Source organism: Haliotis cracherodii, unplaced genomic scaffold, assembly GCF_022045235.1.
Source record: "Haliotis cracherodii isolate W230 unplaced genomic scaffold, xgHalCrac1.p SCAF_17, whole genome shotgun sequence".
NCBI classification, from domain to species: Eukaryota; Metazoa; Mollusca; class Gastropoda; order Lepetellida; family Haliotidae; genus Haliotis; species Haliotis cracherodii.
The window spans coordinates 128784-139104 of NW_027266272.1; the positions used below are offsets into that span (position 1 = coordinate 128784).

Consider the following 10321-nt stretch of genomic DNA (forward strand, 5'->3'; position numbering starts at 1 on the left):
AAAAGGCGGGCAAGTGGGACAAGGCGGGCAAGTGGGAAAAGGCGGGCAAGTGGGACAAGGCGGGCAAGTGGGACAAGGCGGGCAAGTGGGACAAGGCGGGAAAGTGGGAAAAGGCGGGCAAGTGGAACAAGGCGGACATGTGGGACAAGGCGGGCAAGTGGGACAAGGTGGGCAAGTGGGACAAGGCGGGAAAGTGGGAAAAGGCGGGCAAGTGGGACAAGGCGGGCAAGTGGGAAAAGGCGGGCAAGTGGGACAAGGCGGGCAAGTGGGACAAGGCGGGCAAGTGGGACAAGGTGCGAAAGTGGGACAAGGCGGGCAAGTGGAACAAGGCGGGCAAGTGGGACAAGGCGGGCAAGTGGGACAAGGCGGGAAAGTGGGACAAGGCGGGAAAGTGGGACAGCTACTTACTGAACACCCCTGACTTTCATCTTCCGTGAGTCACAATATTTTTGGACTGTTTTTTATCAACTATTCCATGTAGTCAGTCCTCCCAGTTTGTGCCAAACTTTTAAAGTCTTCTCTACTTGGCTCTTATCATCATTATTAGTTTATTTTAGTGTTATCATATGGACTATTATTAGTTGAGCTTAGTAGACTGAACAGAATTTTTGAATTAAAACTTCTAGACTGAGACTGACTTTGAAATTATAACTGCTAGCATGAGACTGTAAAGTAAAGACATGAAGATGCAGGATAGAATTGGTCTTGTTAGCACCAGATGCTTGTTGTAAGAGACAACTAACAAGATCGGATGGTCACGCTCGCTGACTTGGTTAATGCACAGATCTCATTAGGAGTGAGTCAGTCAGTCAGGTTTTACGCTGCTTTTAGCATTATACCAGCAATATCACGGTGGTGAACACAAGAAATGGGCTTCGCTCATTGTACCCATGTAGGGAATTGAACCCAGGTCTTCAGCATGATGAGCAAATACTTTAACAACTAGGCTACCCAACCACCCCTTATAAATTTCAATAAATCCCTATTGCGTAAATTGATGTTCATGATGTCAGTCACTGTTTTGTCTGGTCCAAACTCAATTAGTTACTGACAACAGTCATGTTGTGGAATATTGCTGGGTGCGCCGTTAAACAACAAACAAACAAAGGAAACTTTCAGAAGGATTAGCATGTTTCCTTGAACAACAACTTTCACAGAAGGTTTAGCATTTCATGAATCAACTCTGTAGCAGATCATATTTGTCTACAAGTGAAAATAAGAATTCATTTCTAACTCTGCAGTTATTTTAATCAATCTCACAACGTGTTGAGTATTTATCCCAAAGAATATGAAATTCTTTACCTTGAAGAGGCACAAATAACAAGCAATAACATTCTGTTGACCCATGATAAAATAAACAACTAAAGCAAATATATGTTAAAAAGAGCAGTTTCTGTTCACCCTCTCAGGGCTGTCCCTGTATTTGTGTGAAACTCACATGGCTAATGAAGCACTCCTGCACCATCACGCAGCATCTACCCCCGACCTACCCAGCTCTCAGTGACCCCTACCTATTGTATGAGATACAGCTCTCAGTGACCCCTACCTATTGTATGAGATACAGCTCTCAGTGACCCCTATCTATTATATGGGATACTTTATGTACAAACAGTTGAAACTGGCGTGGAATGACTCACCCTATCCTGCATGTCACATCCCCTCGTCTGCAGCCTCCGCCTGTTCACTAGAGCCCTGCATCACGCTGGGCCATAAACCTTGCCACTTGCTCCACTCCTAACATGTCACATTTCACATGCTTTCTATTTTTACTCATTAGAAGTGGCATGTAATATTCTTGTTTGTCCATCTGGCACGACACCACCCCACTCACGTTCCCTGTCTTGTTGAGATAAACCCCCTCTTAATTAAGTCATAAAATTCAGGTATGTGTTTCATATTCCCTGAACATTCCACTGAGGCTTGTGACACTTCACATTTAAAATAAAAAGAAGTAAGTTGATGAATTTCATGACATACTATATGGTGGCGAAGGCAGCAATGTGTATCTGTGTATATACATGACATACTATATGGTGATGAAGGCAGCAATGTGTATTGGTGTATATACATGATATACTATATGGTGGCGAAGGCAGCAATGTGTATCGGTGTATATACATGATATACTATATGGTGATGAGGGCAGCAATGTGTATTGGTGTATATACATGATATACTATATGGTGATGAGGGCAGCAATGTGTATTGGTGTATATACATGATATACTATATGGTGATGAAGGCAGCAATGTGTATTGGTGTATATACATGATATACTATATGGTGGCAAAGGCAGCAATGTGTATCAGTGTATATACATGATATACTATATGATGATGAAGGCAGCAATGTGTATCTGTGTATATACATGATATACTATATGGTGATGAAGGCAGCAATGTGTATTGGTGTATATACATGATATACTATATGGTGATGAGGGCAGCAATGTGTATTGGTGTATATACATGATATACTATATGGTGATGAAGGCAGCAATGTGTATTGGTGTATATACATGATATACTATATGGTGATGAAGGCAGCAATGTGTATCGGTGTATATACACAATATACTATATGGTGATGAAGGCAGCAATGTGTATCTGTGTATATACACAATATACTATATGTTGATGAAGGCAGCAATGTGTATTGGTGTATATACATGATATACTATATGATGATGAAGGCAGCAATGTGTATTGGTGTATATACACGATATACTTTATGGTGATGAAGGCAGCAATGTGTATTGGTGTATATACATGATATACTATATGGTGATGAAGGCAGCAATGTGTATCGGTGTATATACACGATATACTTTATGGTGATGAAGGTAGGAATGTGTATTGGTGTATATACACAATATACTTTATGGTGATGAAGGCAGCAATGTGTATTGGTGTATATACATGATATACTATATGGTGATGAAGGCAGCAATGTGTATCAGTGTATATACATGATATACTATATGGTGATGAAGGCAGCAATGTGTATCGGTGTATATATATGCTATACTATATGGTGATGAAGGCAGCAATGTGTATTGGTGTATATACATGATATACTATATGGTGATGAAGGCAGCAATGTGTATCAGTGTATATATATGCTATACTATACGGTGATGAAGGCAGCAATGGGTAGTATTGGATACCTACATCTATCATGTCATTATTCTATGATTTGATCAATATTATCTGACAACTGAGGCATCTGACAATTAGGGTATCTGACAACTGGGGTTTGACCATCACTCTTGCCTCCAATATCTAAAACAACACCAATCAGAAAACTCACAGAGGCTGACCATCAACAGAGATCAAAGTTACAAAACTCATAGAAGCCATTGTCTCTTCATCTTATATCATACACTGTAACTAAACACTGCATCAACCACCTTGTTCCAGATGTCACCCTTAGGCTTCCTCCATTCAGTGTCACTTGACGCCCGGAGACTGCCTCTGTAGTGTAGTGGTAGAGCGTCCACCCGGAGACTGCCTCCTTGGTCAAGTGGTAGAGGGTCCGCCTGGAGACTGCCTCTGTAGTCTAGTGGTAGAGCGTCTGCCCGGAGACTGCCTCTGTAGTCTAGTGGTAGAGCGTCCGCCCGGAGACAGCCTCTGTAGTCTAGTGGTAGAGCGTCCACCCGGAGACTGCCTCCATGGTCTAGTAGTAGAGCATCTGCCCGGAGACTGCCTCTGTAGTCTAGTGGTAGAGCGTCCGCCCGGAGACTGCCTCCTTGGTCTAGTAGTAGAGCATCCGCCCGGAGACTGCCTCTGTAGTCAAGTGGTAGAGCGTCCGCCCGGAGACTGCCTCCATGGTCTAGTGGTAGAGCGTCCGCCCGGAGACTGCCTCTGTAGTCTAGTGGTAGAGTGTCCGCCCGGAGACTGCCTCTGTAGTCTAGTGGTAGAGCGTCTGCCCGGAGACTGCCTCTGTAGTCTAGCGGTAGAGCGTCCGCCCGGAGACTGCCTCTGTAGTGTAGTGATAGCGTCCGCCCGGAGACTGCCTCTGTAGTCTAGTGGTAGAGCATCCGCCCGGAGACTGCCTCTGTAGTCTAGTGGTAGAGTGTCCGCCCGGAGACTGCCTCTGTAGTCTAGTGGTAGAGTGTCCGCCAGGAGAGCACCTCCTTGGTCTAGTGGTAGAGCGTCCGCCAGGAGAGCACCTCCTTGCTCTAGTGGTAGAGCGTCCACCCGGAGACTGCCTTCGTGGTGTAGTGGTGGAGCATCCGTCCGAGAGCGCCTCCGTAGTCTAGTGGTAAAGCGTCCGCCCGGAGACTGCCTCTGTAGTCTAGTGGTAGAGCATCCGCCAGGAGAGCACCTCCTTGGTCTAGTGGTAGAGCGTCCGTCCGGAGACTGCCTTCGTGGTCTAGTGGTAGAGTTCCGCCCGGAGAGCACCTCAATGGTCTAGTGGTAGAGCGTCCGCCCGGAGACCGCCTCCATGGTGTAGTGGTAGAGTTTCCGCCAGGAGAGTGCCTCCATGGTCTAGTGGTAGAGCGTCTACCCAGAGACTGCCTCCATGGTCTAGTGGTAGAGCGTCCGCCAGGAGAGTGCTTCCATGGTCTAGTGGTAGAGCTCCGCCCGGAGAGCGCCTCCATGGTCTAGTGGTAGAGCGTCTACCTGGAGACTGCCTCCATGGTCTAGTGGTAGAGCGTCCGCCAGGAGAGTGCCTCCATGGTCTAGTGGTAGAGCGTCCGCCCGGAGACTGCCTCCATGGTGTAGTGGTAGAGCATCCGTCCGAGAGCGCCTCCATGGTCTAGTGGTAGAGGGTCCACCCAGAGACTGCCTTCGTGGTCTAGTGGTAGAGCATCCGTCCGAGAGCGCCTCCATGGTCCAGTGGTAGAGCGTCCGCCCGGAGACTGCCTCCCTGGTGTAGTGGTAGAGCATCCGTCCGAGAGCGCCTCCATGGTCTAGTGGTAGAGCGTCCGTCCGAGAGCGCCTCCATGGTCTAGTGGTAGAGCGTCCGCCTGGAGACTGCCTCTGTGGTGTAGTGGTAGAGCATCCGTCCGAGAGCGCCTCCATGGTCTAGTGGTAGAGCGTCCGCCCGGAGACTGCCACTGTGGTGTAGTGGTTTGGGGTTCAATTCCTGGCCACGTCATACCAAAAGACATCAAAAGATTGTACTTGTTATCACCTCATGAAATTGAACTGGGCGATTGACAAACATCTGTTGACACCACCTGTCACAGGCAGATTCAATATATTTCATAAATCTCACTTGTCCATTATAAATTTGTGCTGTGAACAGGATATGCATGATCTTGCATAAACCTAGTCTGTATGCAGGTACTGGATGATATTCCCTCGTCTGCTTCAAATCTTTGCAAATACAGAAAACAAAATTCATCTCCTCTTGAGGCCAAGTAAAAATATTGATGCAACTGACAAAACTCCCGGTGTCATTCACCAACTTATCAAAGCACCACAAATGTACACCTAATGATATGATACACTACACACCCACCCATACATTTTTACTTATATTTCTGTATCTACATGATCGCAGAAGTGCTTGTGTTTGTGTGCTTGTGGTTTAACACTGCACTCAGCAATATTCTAGGTGCCTGTCTTTAACCAAGGTGTGACCAAGCAATCCAGTGATTAATATTATGAGCGACAATCCATGTCAACGAATCTGACCCCCGATATACAATCGCCTGTCAGGTCCGATGATGCAACATCAGATTTCAAGGTGTTCGTAAATTTCAGGGCCATACTCAAATTACTGGGCATTTGTCATATCGACCACTACTCTCTTGTAGTGAATCAGGTCACTGGTTGCCATATTCAAACTTTGAGGTTCGATCAATTTTTGAAAAGGGAGACGTTTTAACACAAGAAATAACATAAGTGATGAATGTACACTTTCCATTTTTGGACTGTTAAAGTTTACGGCATTTAGAAAAGAAAATGAGTCTGAAAGTTTTCTACTATTCATAATATCATGTTTATTGTTGTTTTTGCAAATGTCATTTAAACCTCTAAACACCCAGTAATCTGAGTGCAAAACACACACGCCAGCACACACTCACACACCATAAAAAATTCAACCCTTTAAAAATAACATGTAGCATTACTAGCAAACCCCATTGAAAATGAAAAATGTATCCTAGTCCTTATGATACCTCAACTATTGGGCAGTTGGGCAAGGACTACAGGACTAGTGCCAATTTCTAACGCTGAAAGCCTGCCAAGGACCCTCAGCCAGGAACCCGAGACATGTCCATCCACAGACACTACCCATATTCTCTGACACATGTGCTACTGTCTTATGAGTGGCTTAAACAGGGAACATATTCCACATCAGCTGCCAGTGTAGGTATACGCTGTGACAAGTGCCTTGTGTGAAACTGAAACAGTTCCTGTGTTGATAGGGTAATTATAACTGCTGGATTAACATGATTAATAAACAGCATACAAACTGCCTTGAATTAACATGGTAGTAATGAGTTTTGTTTACTCAGCAATGTTTCAGCCTGATGACGATGGTTAGGATCAGTGATGGAGCAACTGCCATTGTGGAAGGTTGACCCAGCCTCAACCCAGTCACGGAGCCTGACCACCCAATCCACTCTGCCTCTCATGACCAGCACAGGTGTTGCTGTTCTAACCCGTTCTAACCGACCTTCCCACGGGGCAAGAATGCATGAATGTTGTTGAAAGAGTGACTTACTGTGAATGTTGTTGAATGAGTGACTTACTGTGAATGTTGTTCAATGTCACAGCCAGTAAAAATCCAACCTGTATTTACAATCAACAGTCTGAAAATAGTTGAGGACCAATGATTGAAAGTATGAGCAAACCATCCACACCAACAACTACACATATAATCACTGAGCAGCTAAGTCACAGAGCATGACCAACAAATCCCTGTCACCAAGTAGGAGAAATTAAGGACCTGTTCTGGCCCAGAGTCTCGACATGGCCACACTTACCTACAGTCGACAAACACCGATCTGCCCAAGCCTGCTGCCTGCTCTGGGGATAGACATATAGAGCGACATGCAGGTCGTAGGGGTTGACATAATTCTGATGGTAGGTTAAACTTTCAATAATCTGTAATATGGTTGTAAGACCCTGCTCAACACAATTCTTGACTGGCTGTCAACAAGTAACAAGTGTGCTTATCAAGTCTTTTTTATGACCGTTATCCACTAAGCATGTTGGAGTCACTTTATTAAAGCTTTCTCTACCTTCTTTAGCCCTCAGGACCCCTTTTCTAGGAAAGCCCTTCCGTATGATATTCAGTCCTTGGGACCCATTTTCACTATCAACAATGATCAAAGCTTTCAGTGTTCCTCATCATGTGTAACTCTAGGGCCCCTACTCGCATCCTCTGGGTTAGTGATGGTTGGAGGCACGGGGGGGGGGGAATGTCCTATCTTCAGTATCCTCAGGGTTTGTGATGGTTGGGGGACGTAGGGGAATATCATATCTTCAATATCTGGCTGTTACAATCTTTTACACTGATATGACGCTGCTCTGCATGAAGATAACATGAGAGATGGTCACTTCAGGGGGAATTTTCTAATCATCCAATCAGCTTCGAGGCTTCTAACTTCTCCGTACGAGTGATGGAAGCCTTCAGACCAGCATCACTGTGTTCTATTCTCTGCATTGGAACCCATGGAACCCAGACAACAGCAGGAAAGACTGATCAGGTCTGAACTCCTCCAACACCAGTCAAGCAGAAACTGTTACTGCTGTGACACCGACTTCCCAGAGACTATTGGGAGATAGATAGATGAAGCCTACATTTATCAAGGAAATTATCTGATTGTAAAACATCTTTGCTACTACATGTCATACACCATTTGAAAGGTCTGCTCATAAACATGGTATCACATTATTTAAATTATGAATTAGCAACTTGTTTACCAAGAATTAGCAACTCCCATGGCTAGTGAAACATTCTACTGACGTCTTGATGTCAAGCAGACGACAAACAAATTCATTGATGCCATCAGATATGGTCTGTTACGTTGGAGTTTCAGATGCCATCAGATATGGTCTGTTACGTTGGAGTTTCAGATGCCATCTGGTATGGTCTGTTACGTTGGAGTTTCAGTTTTGAGATATTATAAACATGTCATCTGGGTACGCTGGGGGCAAATACCCATTCAGTACCCATTCAGTACTCATTCAGTAACCAATCAGAAACGGACAACAACCCAAGGCAAGATAAAATGTAGTGAAAAGGGTGTGGCACTTAAAGTGTTAAAGTGCACCAAGACAGAATGACTACTATTCATACATAGTTGTGTACAATTTGGACTGAAGTGCTTTTCCGTGTTTCATAAAAACAAGATGAGATTTTGATTTGGTATGTGTGACTTAGACATAGGCTATGCTATCAATATTCCCTCCTAAACACCTCAACAAAATACGCACATCCATCCGGCGATCTAGCCAGCACACTACACAAGAAGTTATTACGTGTTTTATTTCTCTAGTTAGTGATAACATACTCTTAAACAAGGTTAAAACATGAGACTCGGAACGAGGTACTTTCTGCACGGAGTCGAGAATACCCGATCTCTGTCAATCTAACGAAGAACCGGGGCGTGCTCGCAACACATTCGTGTCCAACTCGAATCACCGGCAACTTCGAACAAAACGCCCCGGTCATTTGATAGACCTTTGTTTTCGTCACCGCGCCGAGCCGCCAAATACACTTTTTTGGTTGGACTTACCCAATGATTCGTAATCTCTTTTCCACCTCCACGTCTCAATGCAAGCGGAAGTTTGATAAATAGATGTCGCTTGTATCCTAAAACAGCAGAGAAGGGCCCCTTACAACACTTAAATCAAGTGCGCCGTGACAGGGCGAGTGTTTGCGTACTCCTCGTGTACTATGTGCCAAACTGGCTGTGGTCTACTCTACATAGTGTTCTAAGCTTAAAGCTCTTGATTCCTGGCAAAAAGATTCCAAGTTAATTATGAGCACATTACAAGGGAGACAACTCGTCAAGACACGTTTTTAACTGAAAGCGCCCCACCTGTGTGTACAAAAGGGAAGAGCACAAATACGACTTTATTGTCAATATTTGATCTACGACCAGTAATTATGCTTTGATAAGGTCAAAACGGGTCATGACAAATTCTTGAGAGTTTCTTTAACAGTAAAGCCTTAGTTTTATATGTAAAGGTGTCAGTCATACTGAGCGGTTTCTCACAAGTGTATATTTAAAGTAATCCTCTAACCTCTAAGCCTCTGAGGGTGTGTAGCTCGTTCCATGAGGTCGTGTCTACTATATAACAGCCTGTCTCTGTGCGTGCAAACAAGTATAGCGTCAGCTGATCACGTGACGTTATGTATCCAGGAGGTTTCGACAGTATTTTAGACTCCTTAAATTGGTATATCGAATAAATAATTAAAGTACTTGTATTCATTCTGTGTTCACACATCATTACGTCACGAGTAGTGACAAATTAATCGACCTGTGTAAATTCATCATACTTTACAGATAAATACATACTCTATCTCTACTAAGACGAAGATTAAGGGAGACCGGGGACAAATGTAACATTTGCAACTTAAATTAATGCAAATCAATACCAGAAATACTTTCGTCAATTTTTAAGTTAGTTTATGCTAAATGAAACATCGCCAGTGTGGCTTTATAACTCAGGATCATTTGAGGTTCCATGTCCCGTCGTTACATAATCATTTCGGATGAAAGGTGATGCTAGCAAGTGTTACAATCGTACCTAACCATGGGTCAGTTGTATATAGAAATATATACTCTATCCCTACTAAGGCGAAGATTACTGTATATAGAAATATCTACTCTATCTCTACTAAGACGAAGATTACTGTATATAGAAATATATACTCTATCTCTACTAAGACGAAGATTACTGTATATAGAAATATCTACTCTATCTCTACTAAGATGAAGATTACTGTATATAGAAATATATACTCTATCTCTACTAAGACGAAGATTACTGTATATAGAAATATATACTCTATCTCTACTAAGATGAAAATCTGATAAACAGTATATAAAAATACGTTCTCTATCTCCACTAAGATGAAGATTACTGTATATATATAAATATATACTCCACAGATACTAAGATCATGAAAAACTTTCTTGATAAAAGTATACTCTATCTTGTAAGAAGCGACTTTGGGATTGGGTGGTCAGGCTCGCTGAGTCGTTTGATGCATGTCATCGTAACCCAATTGCGTGTATCGGTGCACATCTCAATCACTGGATTGTCCGGTCCAGACATGATTATAAATAGACCGCCTTCATATAGCTGGAATATATTGCTGAATGCGGCGTTAAACAACAAACAAACAAACT

The 10321-nt window shown here is 43.6% G+C and overlaps 1 protein-coding gene across 2 annotated transcripts in view; it reads right to left on the reverse strand.

Moving 5' to 3' along the window:
- The window catches only part of LOC139464805 (polypeptide N-acetylgalactosaminyltransferase 13-like), a 101179-nt gene extending 92233 nt beyond the window's left edge, over positions 1–8946 (reverse strand). For both annotated transcript variants that reach the window (XM_071246313.1, XM_071246314.1), the window contains exon 1: positions 8699–8946. The gene's annotated coding sequence lies outside the window, so the exon portion shown is untranslated. The remainder of the gene's footprint in view (positions 1–8698) is intronic.
- Positions 8947–10321: the final 1375 nt, after the last annotated feature.